The sequence below is a fragment of the Xyrauchen texanus genome, chromosome 30 (genome assembly GCF_025860055.1).
Source record: "Xyrauchen texanus isolate HMW12.3.18 chromosome 30, RBS_HiC_50CHRs, whole genome shotgun sequence".
NCBI classification, from domain to species: Eukaryota; Metazoa; Chordata; class Actinopteri; order Cypriniformes; family Catostomidae; genus Xyrauchen; species Xyrauchen texanus.
Genome location: NC_068305.1, coordinates 34,070,962 through 34,083,849, shown reverse-complemented (window position 1 = coordinate 34,083,849; position 12,888 = coordinate 34,070,962). Strand labels below are relative to the sequence as shown.

The 12,888-nt window shown below is 34.0% G+C and overlaps 1 long non-coding RNA gene across 1 annotated transcript; it reads right to left on the bottom strand.

Moving 5' to 3' along the window:
* Positions 1 to 2,534: 2,534 nt before the first annotated feature.
* Positions 2,535 to 12,628, bottom strand: LOC127623896 (uncharacterized). The gene is made up of 10 exons (XR_007968109.1): positions 12,439 to 12,628; positions 11,881 to 11,951; positions 6,416 to 6,460; positions 6,239 to 6,283; positions 5,385 to 5,441; positions 5,201 to 5,254; positions 3,577 to 4,613; positions 3,358 to 3,405; positions 3,126 to 3,161; positions 2,535 to 3,007 (listed from the first exon to the last, which is right to left on the bottom strand). It is a non-coding gene; the product is annotated as an uncharacterized LOC127623896 (long non-coding RNA).
* Between the last annotated feature and the right edge of the window lie 260 nt (positions 12,629 to 12,888).

Here is a 12,888-nt window from a genome sequence, read left to right as displayed (position 1 = left end):
TGTTACACAGTCTGTGTAACAGTGAGGGCCCGAATGCTTCAGTACCTCATGCCAGATGGCAGGGGTCCCCCTGGGGGGCCCCAGTGCTCAGTGTGGTGGTGGTGGAGATGCTGTTACCTATCCGGATTGACTGAGGTACCCAGTCACGAAGTCCAGGATCCAGTTGCAGAGGGAGGTGTCCAGGCCCAGCAGGTTCAGCTATCCAATCAGGTGCTGAGGAATGATTGTTTTGAATGCTGAGCTGAAGTCTATGAACAGCATTTGAACGTATGTGTCCTTTTTATCTAGGTGGGTGAGGGCCAGATGGAGGGTGGTGGCGATGGCATCGTCTGTTGAACGGTTGTGACGATAAGCGAACTGCAGTGGATCTAGTGAGGGGGGCAGCTGGTCTTAATGTGCCTCATGACGAGACTCTCGAAGCACTTCATGATGATGGGTGTGAGTTTGACGGGACGGTAGTTGTTGAGGCAGGACACTGAAGACTTCTTTGGCATGGGGATAATGGTGGAGGCCTTGAAGCATGTTGGATGACGGCGCTGCACAGAGAGATGTTGAAGATGTCGGTAAGAACATCTGCCAGCTGGTCTGCACATCCTATAAGCACTCTGCCAGGAATGTTGTCTGGTCCAGCAGCCTTCTGTGGGTTGACTCTTTCTCACATCGGCCATGGTAAGACAGAGCACCTGGTCGTTGGGAGGATGGGTGGTCTTCCTCACCACCATGTTGTTCTGCACCTCAAACCGAGCGTAAAAGTCGTTCAGCGCATCTGTAAGGGAGGCATCATTGTCACAGGCAACAGATGTTGTCCTGTAGTTGGTGATGGCCTGGATGCCCTGCCACATGCGCTGCATGTCGCCGCTGTCCTGGAAGTTACTATGGATTCTCTGTGCGTGTGCATGCTCCCTGATGGCCCGGGACAGTTTGGCCCTTGATGTTGTTAGGGCTGCCTTGTCTCGGGTCCTCAGCAGCGCACGCACCTCCGCAGGCATCCACGGCTTCTGGAAGGAGCGTGTGGTGATGGTCTTGGAGGAAGTGACATCATCAATGCACTTGCTGATGTAGCTGATCACTGATGCTGTGTATTCCTCCAAGTTGGTAGAGTAGCCATATGTTGCAGCCTACCTGAACATGTGCCAGTCAGTACACTCAAAACAGTCCTGAAGGTTTTCACCTGCTTCTGGAGCAGTTTTGTGCGTCTGACGAGCGGTCTGTGTGCTGGAATTAGCATAACAGAGATGTGGTCTGAGTAGCCGAGGTGGGGGCGGTGCTCCGCCCGGTACGCGCCAAGGATGTTTGTGTAAACAAGATCAGGCGTGTTCACCCCTCTCATTGCAAAGTCAAGTTCACAGAACGCTTCCTTAACATTAGCACTGGGGGGAATGTAAACTCTGGTTATTATGACTGTGGTGAATTCCCATGGTAAATAAAAAAGTCTGCATCTAACAGTCACAAGCTCCAACAGCGATGAACAGTGGTGTTCACAACACAGAGCATCCACGGGGACATTAATATTCAAACAATACGTCAATATTTTGTCATGCATGACTATCAAAAATATGACTTCATGCCAAGAACTGTCCAAACTATAACTTACCTTTATCAGATTCTGTTTTAGGATTGATAGCTGTAGAAATCACATACAATTTGTGGGATGGCTTTCTTTTGTTCTATTTTGTTTCTGTTTGAAGCATTTTTTGAGATGCAATTTAAAAATAATCATTTAAACCTACCTGCAACTTGTGCTTTAATGGTCTGTTTGTTTTTTGGTGTTGATGCTGCCTTCTTCTTGACTAATCATCAAACATAATTAAATGTATTACATTATTGAAGCTCCCCAGTATAAAACACAAAGCAATTTTACAGTCAGCACTTTATCACCATTTGATCTTTTCTTTTAGTCATGCTTGTCGATTACAGTAAACAAGAATGGCTTGCCCTTGCAGTATTTAACATGTTGGCCCTTACAGGACATCAATGAACTAAAGAAGTTAAAAGCACCTAAATATTGGTATACTGATTTCCTGTCAGCAACTCGAGAGGCTTTGCACTCTATAATTCCATATAGTACATTAGGACTTTAAAATGTAGTGACTTTTCGTTCATGATGGGTCAAGATCATTAATTAAATTGAGATGTTTGCATGATGATTATTGACTGAAATGCCTTCCCTCCTGTTCTGAGGATGCAATTCTCCTCTAGAACATATAGTCTTCAACACATTCATGGCAAGACCACCAGTGCTTAATACTATATATCTAATTTCATAATGAATTATTTTATATTGGAAATGGAAGGGAGATCCAAAATATATCACAGCAAAAGTTTGAACAACATTTGTCCAAATCCCTAATCTTAAGTAAGAGGAACATTTATCCTTGTCTTAGCAAGCACCATCTTCTGTATTGTTCTGTACTTTTTGAAATAACATACCTTTTGCAATGGGCTTCACTTCCTTTACAACTTTCTCCTCTTTTCACGTAGAGACAGGAAAAAAGAAAAACATTATTGTACGTGTCATAAAATAATCATATGAATAACTTTATTCTTTTCCATCTTGAAATTCAATTCAACAGCAGGAACTGCAAAGGCAGAAGGGCAATGGCACAAAACTTCTTCAGTTCTCTTTGTTGTTACTGGAATGTCACTTAAACAATACAAATGCTTTCCTTATGCAATCATCCATATCCATACTTCACATCTTAATGCGATGACAGACAGAGTCTTTCATGAGACTGACTTTCATGTAAAGTTTAGATGCATCACTGCAGGCCTTTTGTAGCATCAGATAAAATAAAAAATGTCAAGTGGAGAGATTCATTAAAAACAACATGTAATTTTCAATGATCTCAGAGTGTAAGTATGTTTCAGAAGCATTTGTGAGCAATTGATAACCAAAAGCAGAGGATGATGCAGATTTCAACCAAGGGTTAAACTAAGTGTACAGATAATTACATTTACTCCCAGGAAACAACTTGAGACGTTGGCTTTATGCACAATAATGCACGTCCTGCAAAAAAAAAAAAAAAAAAAAAGGCTTCAAAAGAAAAGGAATGAAAAAGCTTCAGCATCACTTCACTGGTAACACAACTGAGTCTCAATTGAAATTATTTCTACTGGTAACTTACCTTTCTTTGCAGTTGCTGACTTGGTTTCTCTGGTTACTGTTGTTTTCCGAAAAACAAAACAATCACAACACATATTTGTTGACAAATAATCATGATTATGAAGATGCTGATAATTCTATATATTTAATATTAAATATATACAATTCAAAAATATACAGTATGTACTTACAGTATGTACAACATTCTAATTAGTTATGCTGTAAATTGTAATATATGCAATAATAAAATGTACCTTTCTAAGCAGAGGTAGGTTTTGTCTTCTCTTTAGTGATCTCTGGCTCTGTAAAAGATGAAGTAGCTCATTAATATAAAACTACAGCTAAGTCAGTTCCTGATCCATAATTAAATGTCCTTTTAGACTTCACTTTTAGAGCCGTTAGCTCTTAGTCATAAAAATGACTTATTTGGTATGAAAATAGATCTTAAATTGCCATTTTTCTATTGTCCTTACCTTTCTTTGCAGCTTAAGGTTTTAATTTATCTTTGGTAACACCAGGTTCTACATACAAAAAAAAAAAAAAAAAGAAAAAATGAAAGAATTCGCAAAAAACACATACAACAATCATTATTGTTGTTATAATAAGGGCAAACAATGCTAACATTATTCCTTAATCACTGAACATGATATTTCCATTTAAATTTGCTCTCACCCTTCTTTACACAAGCTGGTTTGATTTTTTATTTTGGTGCAGTTGGATCTTAAATTACAAGTCAGAGGTTTTTATTTTAATAAGTCTGTTAATATAATGAAGCAAAAAAAAAAAAAACTGAGTTCACTCATTAACTCGAGACATTCCTAATTTACCTTTCCTTTTTGTGGTTTCTTTTGGCTGTGCTGTAGCAGCTTCCGATTTTTAAGAAAATTGTTCATTACATGAGTAATTTCTTTTGGAATGACAATGACAAACAATTAGAATATACAACTCAATCTTAATCACTTTTGGGTAAGTTACTCTAAAAAGTAATTAATTACAAACTACTAATTACATCTTCTACAATGTAATTACATTACTGTACTAATTACTCTGTCTTGAAAAGTAATTTAATTACTTATTACTAATTACTTTTTAAAACCCTTATCAACCTCGACTAGATGAAAAACACAAGGATGAATCTGTTCTTTTAATTATTTCAAATAAATCATATCAAATCAAATAAATTATTCATGAACTGGCCAAAGAATTGAAGGGGGCATCGTTAAATTAGAAAACATATTTTAACATTAGACATTACATTTCAATTTTAAATTCACTATTGTTTTATACAGAATTGTTCTATAGTCTATACAGTATTTAACACAATTACACCAGAAGTAATTGTTATTAAATTACTGAAAAATGAAGAGTAATCCCATACTTTGAAAAAGTAATTTAATTACAGTTATTAATTACTTAGTATTGCATGACACTGATCTGTATTAAATTTGAAGCTCAACACCTTTCAGTATAGTAGGAGCTTGTTGAGTTTTCAAAACAGGAACCTCTGATTCTGAAAAACACAGGAAAAACTCTTTGTAAAAACATTGTAGTATTGTGAAGAACTTGCTTTGTATTGATGTATCAAAATTGAACATGAGACACAGAATGGAGTGGGGTTAAACAACACAGTGAGGGTTGTCTGAGCACGAAAACCTATATATACAGTAGAAAGGCAACCCTTCACCACATGCACTTATAACTAGTGACAGATGCTGTCCCTAATGGACTTTCACAAAATCGAAATAAAAAATGTAAAAAAAAATTTTTTTTGCATTAACTTACATTGTGTTCTTCATCATTCTTTGTAAATCAATTATATTCATAAATAACACAGAACAAACTTTAAATGTTCATCTTTTATTGTAAAACGGTGTCTTAGAGCGTTAGTCTTGACAGGCCTGTCAGCTAATGAGTTAATGATCTTGAATTAAAATGGATTTGAATATCTGGAATAGCTGATGGTGTTAATGGACTGCTTGTATGATGCACTGTAAATTAAATGAAACGTTTTACAATATTTTGCAGTTTATAAAAAGAAGAGCTTATATCCTAAAGTGCATGGAAGTTTTAGTCATTGCACATGACTGCATTACTCACCATATTAACTAGGGGGCGCTGGACAATACACTGGTGTAGGACAGCCCATTGGAACTGTTTTATGGAGTCGGGAAAAACAAAGTTAAGTGTTTCAATAACCCTTGATTGCATATCATTGCTACAGCCTTTTCAAATTATGTGAAATATGACAATGTATTATGAAGAATTTGTATTATGAACTCACGATCCATCATAGTGGCTTGTGCAGCCGACAGTTGGACTTCCTCAGCGGCTTTAGATCCTGTTATTGGGAGATATGAGAGCAGCTCTTTCTGTCACATTGATAGTTTAAAATGGAATGTTACAATTTTCCATCAAATTAAGGCAAAATTGTGTATTTTTTTAAGTTAAAGGTATAGTTCACCCAAAAGTTACAATTTTTAATTAACTTGCCCTCATGCCATCCCAGATGTGTAGGACTTTCTTTCTTCTGCAGAACTCAAATTAAGATTTTTAGAAGAATATCTTTGCTCTGTAGGTCCATACAAAGCAAATAAATGGTGACCAAAACTTTGTAGCTCTAAAAAGCACATAAAGACAGCATAAAAGTAATCCATATGACTCCAGTGGTTCAGTCAATTTCTTCTGAAGCGATCTGATTGTTTTGTGCTATAGAACAGACTTACATTTTGGTCTGTTCTTACCCAAATCCAATTAGACTGCTTCAGAAAACATGGATTAAACCACTTGAGTCATATGGATTGCTATTATGCTGTCTTTTGTGCTTTTTGGAGCTTCAAAATTTTTGGTCACAATTCACTTGCATTGTATGTGCTACAGCATACTTCTTCTTTGTTAGAATGTCATACACATCTGAAATAACATTTTCGGGTGAACTATTCCTTTAAAATCAGGTAAATTTACTTTTAACTCTTTTTTTGGAATGTCGACAGCTAATGTCTTTGCTCTTGGTGCTGTGGACCAGAGAAAAGAAAAAAGTGTAACTTTTACGTCTATGATATTCACGTTTTTCCGGTGATGGAGATAAAAGGCAGGAATTGAAAACACAATTTGCCCTTTACAGAGAAATGCTTTTACCTTTCTTTGTTTTCTGTAGTCTTGTTCTTATTGGAGCCTCTTTTTCTGATGGAGAAATTATGGCAGTTTGTGAAATTTAAAACAAATATGAATATATTAGTGCAATATTGTTCCATATACAACTCCAACAGCTATATATTTAATATAGGTCTGCTTTATTATTATTTTGAGCTGCACCTTTTCACTGTTTAAGCAGGGGCTCTCTTCTCTTGATCTCAGCTTCTGGAAAGAAAAAAATATATATATTAATCAGGTCTAAAATTAATCTTCAGACCAGAACATTCATCAATACTGAATGCATGACAATTTTGTCATGAAAAATAAATAAATAAAATTGCATAACAAATTAAGATTCTTGGCAAGTTTTTCTTTTTCTAAGTATGAATCTATCAAAATGTAATGACGTTTATTCTTACAACAAGGGAAAATAACTATCTGCAAATAGGATAAAAATTGAATGCAAGATATATTCTTAAAAAAGTAGTCTAATTGTTGTGCACATTTTTTCTTCCCAAGGAAAAAGACATAAATACTGATTATGGAAAAATATTTGTTGAGCAGTAAGTAAGCCATTTAAACCAGCAGGATTAGCTGAAAATAGATTCCCCCTGAATATGAGTGAAATACTTTCCAGAATAATTAGCTTTTTAATATTGTTTTGCACCACTGATTAGCCCCTTATGCTTTATACATAGCCTCTTATACATTTGCCTATCTACTTATTATTACTACTGAACTTTTGCATTGGCTTGTGGAACAAAACATCACATGCTTCTGCACGCAAAGGCTTTTAGCTTTTGGCTTTTAGCTGTAAAATGAACAACAGTTAGACATGAATCATGCCAAACTGATTAGAATAGAATAGAATAGAATAGAAGAATATCTTTATTTTCATTGTATAAATGCAATTATTATGGCACAGGTACAACGAAATTAGGTTTGCGACTCTCCTTACGATACTATAGAACAATAAAACAATAAATAATATAAACTAAACCAAGTAAATAAAATAAAAATACCAAACATGATAAGGAAAGTCCAGCAAATGTAAATTATCATTAGGCATAGCTTAGGGTTTAGTTTATTATGTCTTAATAGTTCTTTTTCTTTCTTTCTTTTTTAAGACATTTAGCAGCTTCCGATTTTTCATTCACTATTACTAGTGTCAGAAATCAACTTTTACATTACATGGCAATTTTTGCACCCTGTATTTGATATTCAGGGGCATCTTTTAACCTTTATTGGGACATATATTTTTCTAACCATCTAAAACAAAAGGTATCTCATCCATTTGTCAAATATGTCATTTTAATTAATTGATCACAACACATTCTTAAGACTGAGAATCTATTACCTCTAACAACTTCAACTCATATTTTCTGCCGTAGTATGTATAACCAGGACTATAAATTAAATATTAAGAACTATATGAGATGGCACAAATAAAAAAACTAGACGCCATTACAAGGGCATTTTCTCCCCAAAGCCCCCATTAATTTCTGACACTGATCATTACCCATGAAAGATTTTGCAACACCCTTAAATGTTCTGCCCCTACAAATTAAATAATAATAATAATAATAATAATAATAATAATAACTCTGTCTGTCTGATCTATTGATATGCACCAGAGGGCACTATTGTGTTTGTCAAAGGTATTATAATTGTGTGATATGTTTTATAACAACAACTTTACTGCTATAAGAACTACAGTCATATACCATAAACAGATAACAACATAACAGGTCATAGATGAGAACGTAGGTTATGCATGTCCTATATCCGTTAATTTACAATTGCAATTTAATAATATTTCATCACTGTAGGCTACAGCAACAGGCTCTCCCATTTCTGTTGATAGTTTCTCTCACTGTTATACAATGATACATGATGGATAAAAACTCAATGGGTCATGACACTGATTAAGAAATTCCTCAGAAAAGAAGAAAATATAATTTCATAAGATCTACTATATTCTAGTTCTCACTAATTGTATTATAGATATTTACAGTTTATGAAATAAAAGTCTTTTGCCTATTTTCTTAACTTTATCAGCTTCAGCTAGATGAAAAAGAGAGTGGAAAAGTACATTTAGTGATATTCACTGACATGTAAGGTTTGTCTTTAATTAAGTAATCCACAAGGTGGCGACTCTCAGTGAATAAAGTTGTCTGCTTACTAAAAGAAATGTCTGCCTCATTCTGAGAACATTTGAATACATTTTAACCAACCATAGAACACAAAAATGGCTTTAATACATAGCTCATTAGTGCCTAAACTCTGGCTTGTGGTTATGAAGATGCTTATAGCCAAAAATCCATCTGGCAGCACAGTCTGTTTTTAATATGCCATCCTGTGAGGACACCCAATTTTTGTTATAAAATAAATAGTGTTTAGTAGAAAACTACATAATATGAGCTTGCAACATTGAGTAAGGGTCAAAGCATATGCCCTAGCCAGTCAATTAAGTATTTTTTTTTTTTTTTTTGCAAATGCAGAGATGAGCCATATGGCTGAAATAGTTCATCATCAACACATGTTCAGTTGCTCGTGTAAATACAGTCATATGCAAATACTGTTTTATCTGCACACTATTCATTCACCAATCAATGTAATACAGTGTCTAAAAAATTTTAGACATGCAGTTATGCTTTAACGTGCAAAATATGAAATACCTCTGGGTCAGTTGTGTTTACATGAAAATGTTATGATCATTTTTTAGATATATCTACACAGCAGGATTGGTATTCATGTAACAGATAATTGAGACAATGTGATTTGCTATTGAATGGTTCAATAATGCAGAAAACTATGGAAATATGCCCAGGCTATTTTATGAACAAACATGCATGATATTGACCTTGCAAGTCAATGCGAAATACCTTTTTCTTCATTTGGTTTTTTGAGGCTCTTTATGAATTTGTGAATTCATTCAAGGGGACTTTTTGTTTTTCTAAATACAAACAAATGCAAAATAGTGATCGTCATTACAGACAAAGGTGATTCATTCCATTTCCTAACAGTTTCAGGGGTCTTTGGTTCTTTTTATGTGCCTTTTTGAACGCAAGTGAACTTTTACAAAACATTATGTTGAAAAGGGAAAATCGTACTTGTCGTTATGACAAGATTTAAATCAAACCAATCTCAACCTAACAAATAGCTACAAAACAATCATTTAAAATGTAAATGCTTAAACTAAAATAGGCTCTTTTAAAAAGACTGGTGCATAAAATTAGCCTTGTTTAAATCAACTGAAGATGATAAAGATCACAGTGGCTGATGAACATAGAGATTAATGTTCAGTCTTATGCAGCTTATTTCATTGATGTCATTATCTTTAAAACTCATAATATGCTTATGACATCAGAGGCCAATGCCAGTCTTTACATACATAAATCAAAATGTAATTACTGAAATACATTTTTAAAGTGGTGGCAGTAAATCAAAGGACGCAAATATGACACCTTCATTAAAGTTTGCATTGCTGAAATTTGTCAGAATTAATGTGACACTTTTTGATTAAATGCCACTCCACCAGTAAAGAGATTAGATTACTATAACAAGAACGAAGGCGGTTAAAAATAAAAACAGGTCAACAACTCGGAGATGAACAATAATGACATATCTGAGGAGGAAACAGACTGAGTAGTGAAGAAATGCTTTTAGATGCTGCGAAAATTCCAAAAGTCTCTTTGAATAATAATTACATTCAAATTCTAATTCAAAATCTGGTTTTGTTTGTGTTGCTTACATGCTTTCAGGGAATTACAGGGAGGTGTCATTCGAACTGCCTTTAACCTAAAATGCTAATGCCATTTTTGATATCAGTCAACCCTGCAGCTCAGTGTATGATCTATTTTATTAAAACAGCATGCATTCCTTCTTCCTTTGTTTTCCATGTGACCTTTGGTGGAATAGTTTATTAGCTAATAAAATGCATTAACATCAGCAGGGGCGGGCAGGGAAAGAATGAAAGATGGAACAAGGCTTTGCCTTGATTTGCTGTTTAAACGTGACATATTCTGACCATATGTACAGATTTTCCTATGTATGTACAAGAATAAAAGTTTAAAAAGAGTTTAAGAGTACACTTTGAAATATGTTTCTGGGAATTTTTTAATTTTTTTTTTAATTTTGAAAGAAACAAATGATGATGAAAGCCAAAATATTAAACACCATTGACTAATATTTACTGAGTAATCCATTATTTTGTAAAGGTCTCAAAATAAACTACAGGTGAAAAAAATTGCTTAGAAAGGAGGCAGGGTCATTATTTTATTTACAAATAATAATTACAAATAATGTTGAAATTAGAAATTTACTTTTACATTAAACAATCATTTAAAATCTCACAAATTTTGCCTTTGCTTTGGAAACATGATAGCCTATATATTCCATATGTATGAATTTGCTTATATAATGTGGTAGAAAAAAATACAAGTTTGAAAATAATTTACTTTGCAAATTACATTTTTGTGCACTTTGTAGTAATATACTTTTGTTTTGCTAAAATAAAATAAATATTATAAATACAAACATTATGTATTTATACTAGGGCTGTCGATTTAACGCGTTAATTCAGTTCGAATAATTTTATTAAAAATAACGCGTTACAAAAATTAACGCAATAAGGAAGATTCCTGAGAAATGCAAGCTTGTAGTACCACCTGTTTACTCCAGAGGGCAGTAAGTTAAACTTCAGCTGTATGGGCAACATGCAGTTTATACAGTGTAGAAAACAACTCGATTTTTAAATATTTAAAGATAACTGTATAATTATTTCATCATTATATATTGAATTATTGTTATAAGAGTGGCTTTCTCAGCAAATGTTTGTATATGCGATTAAATACGTTTAATTGTGATTAATTAATCGGGACACCATGTAATTAATTTGATTAAAAATTTTAATCGATTGACAGCCGTAATTTATATGTATGACTAAGTCAGTTTCAAAATTCAAAATTTTGAATTCAAAAATTTTTTTTTTTTACTTTGAGTAAAATAACTGGGTAATTCACAGGATATAGTATAACTTATGCTAGAAACTATTGGTTTATACAAATATAAATAAACAGACAAATATGTATAAATATACACACAGTATATACTTAAATATACACGAAAATATTTTAGTCTATTTTTAAAATGTATGCATTCTAATTTAATCAAATGAAATGAATACAATTTAATGTATATATAATACAAGTTCTATATAAGAAAATATTGGTAAATTAAAATATATACAGTATATATACTGTATGCACATACTGTTTGGCTGTAACTGCCATAAACATTGGGGACCACAATTTTCTATAACAAAATTTGACTAATTTCAGTAATTTCATCAATATGGTGTATGCTAAATTTGATTTCTTTAAATGAATGCATAAGCCAACCTGTTCTCTAGATATATTAATTGGCCATTGAAAAAAAAACTTTCGGTCAACCACTAGCATAAAGCGCTTGTGCAGGTATATCCTCTGCCTTAAAAATGTCACTGCCTTTCAACAGACTTGAGAGAACAGCTTTCTCTCTGTTTGAAAATAGCTTGCATTACATTTCATATTCATTTTATGATGATGTTCATATGTCTTTGTATTTAGAGAAAATAGCACTACTTATGCAGTAATTGTACTGACCTTCTTCCTCAACCTCTGCTGTTTTCATGGTATCTCTGCCTTCTCCTTTTTCTTCACTTCCTCAACTGCCCCTGTTTTAAGGAATAAAACAAACAAAACAAGATGAGTTCTGTAGCCCACAAAGAAAATACAAAGACTAAAGACACAGATGTGTACTTGCTTTCACACATACACACACAGATGCATCCACTAAGTGTGAACTTTGATGTTCAGTTCTTTTTGGTATTTTGTACATTTTGTTGAGTTTGTTTAACCCCATGGGTCAAAATGGATCTCTTCAATTCCCACATTTTTGCTCTTTCCCCTCCCAGCAGGCTTCATTCTCTCAGCAGGGATATATTCTGTTGTGTGAAACGTATCTAATGATGTTCTTGATAGAGGAATGTCAAAATAGCTGCTGCGTGCCTACAGCAGGGGCCAAGATTCTCATTTTTCAAGCCTATTCTCTTCAGTAAATGAAATTGGGTGCTGATATTGCTGTAATTTTCTGCGAAGCACGAAATATTTGAAAGAACTACAACACGAAGTAGTGAAGTCAAAAAACAAGTCAAAACTAACCTTGAGTAAACCTTGTCAATAAAGGAGATCAGTGGCCCAAAAGCCTGTGATGTTTTTGGTTTCTGTAATGGGAAGACAATCAGGTATTGGCATGAAGATATGGAAAAAACAAAAGAACACCAATTAGGACAATCTACCTAAAATGTGTGTGTGTGTGTGTGTGTGTGAGTGAGTGTGTGTGTGTGTGAGCGTGTATTTATCACTTTGTGGGGACCAAATGTCTCCATAAGGATAGTAAAACCCGAAATTTTTGACCTTGTGGGGACATTTTGTCGGTCCCCATGAGGAAAACAGCTTATAAATCATACTAAATTATGTTTTTTGAAAAGGTAAAAGTGCAGAAAGTTTTCTGTGAGGGTTAGGTTTAGGGGTAGGGTTAGGTTTAGGGGATAAAATATAAAGTTTGTACAGTATAAAAACCATTATGTCTATGGAAAGTCCCCATAAAAC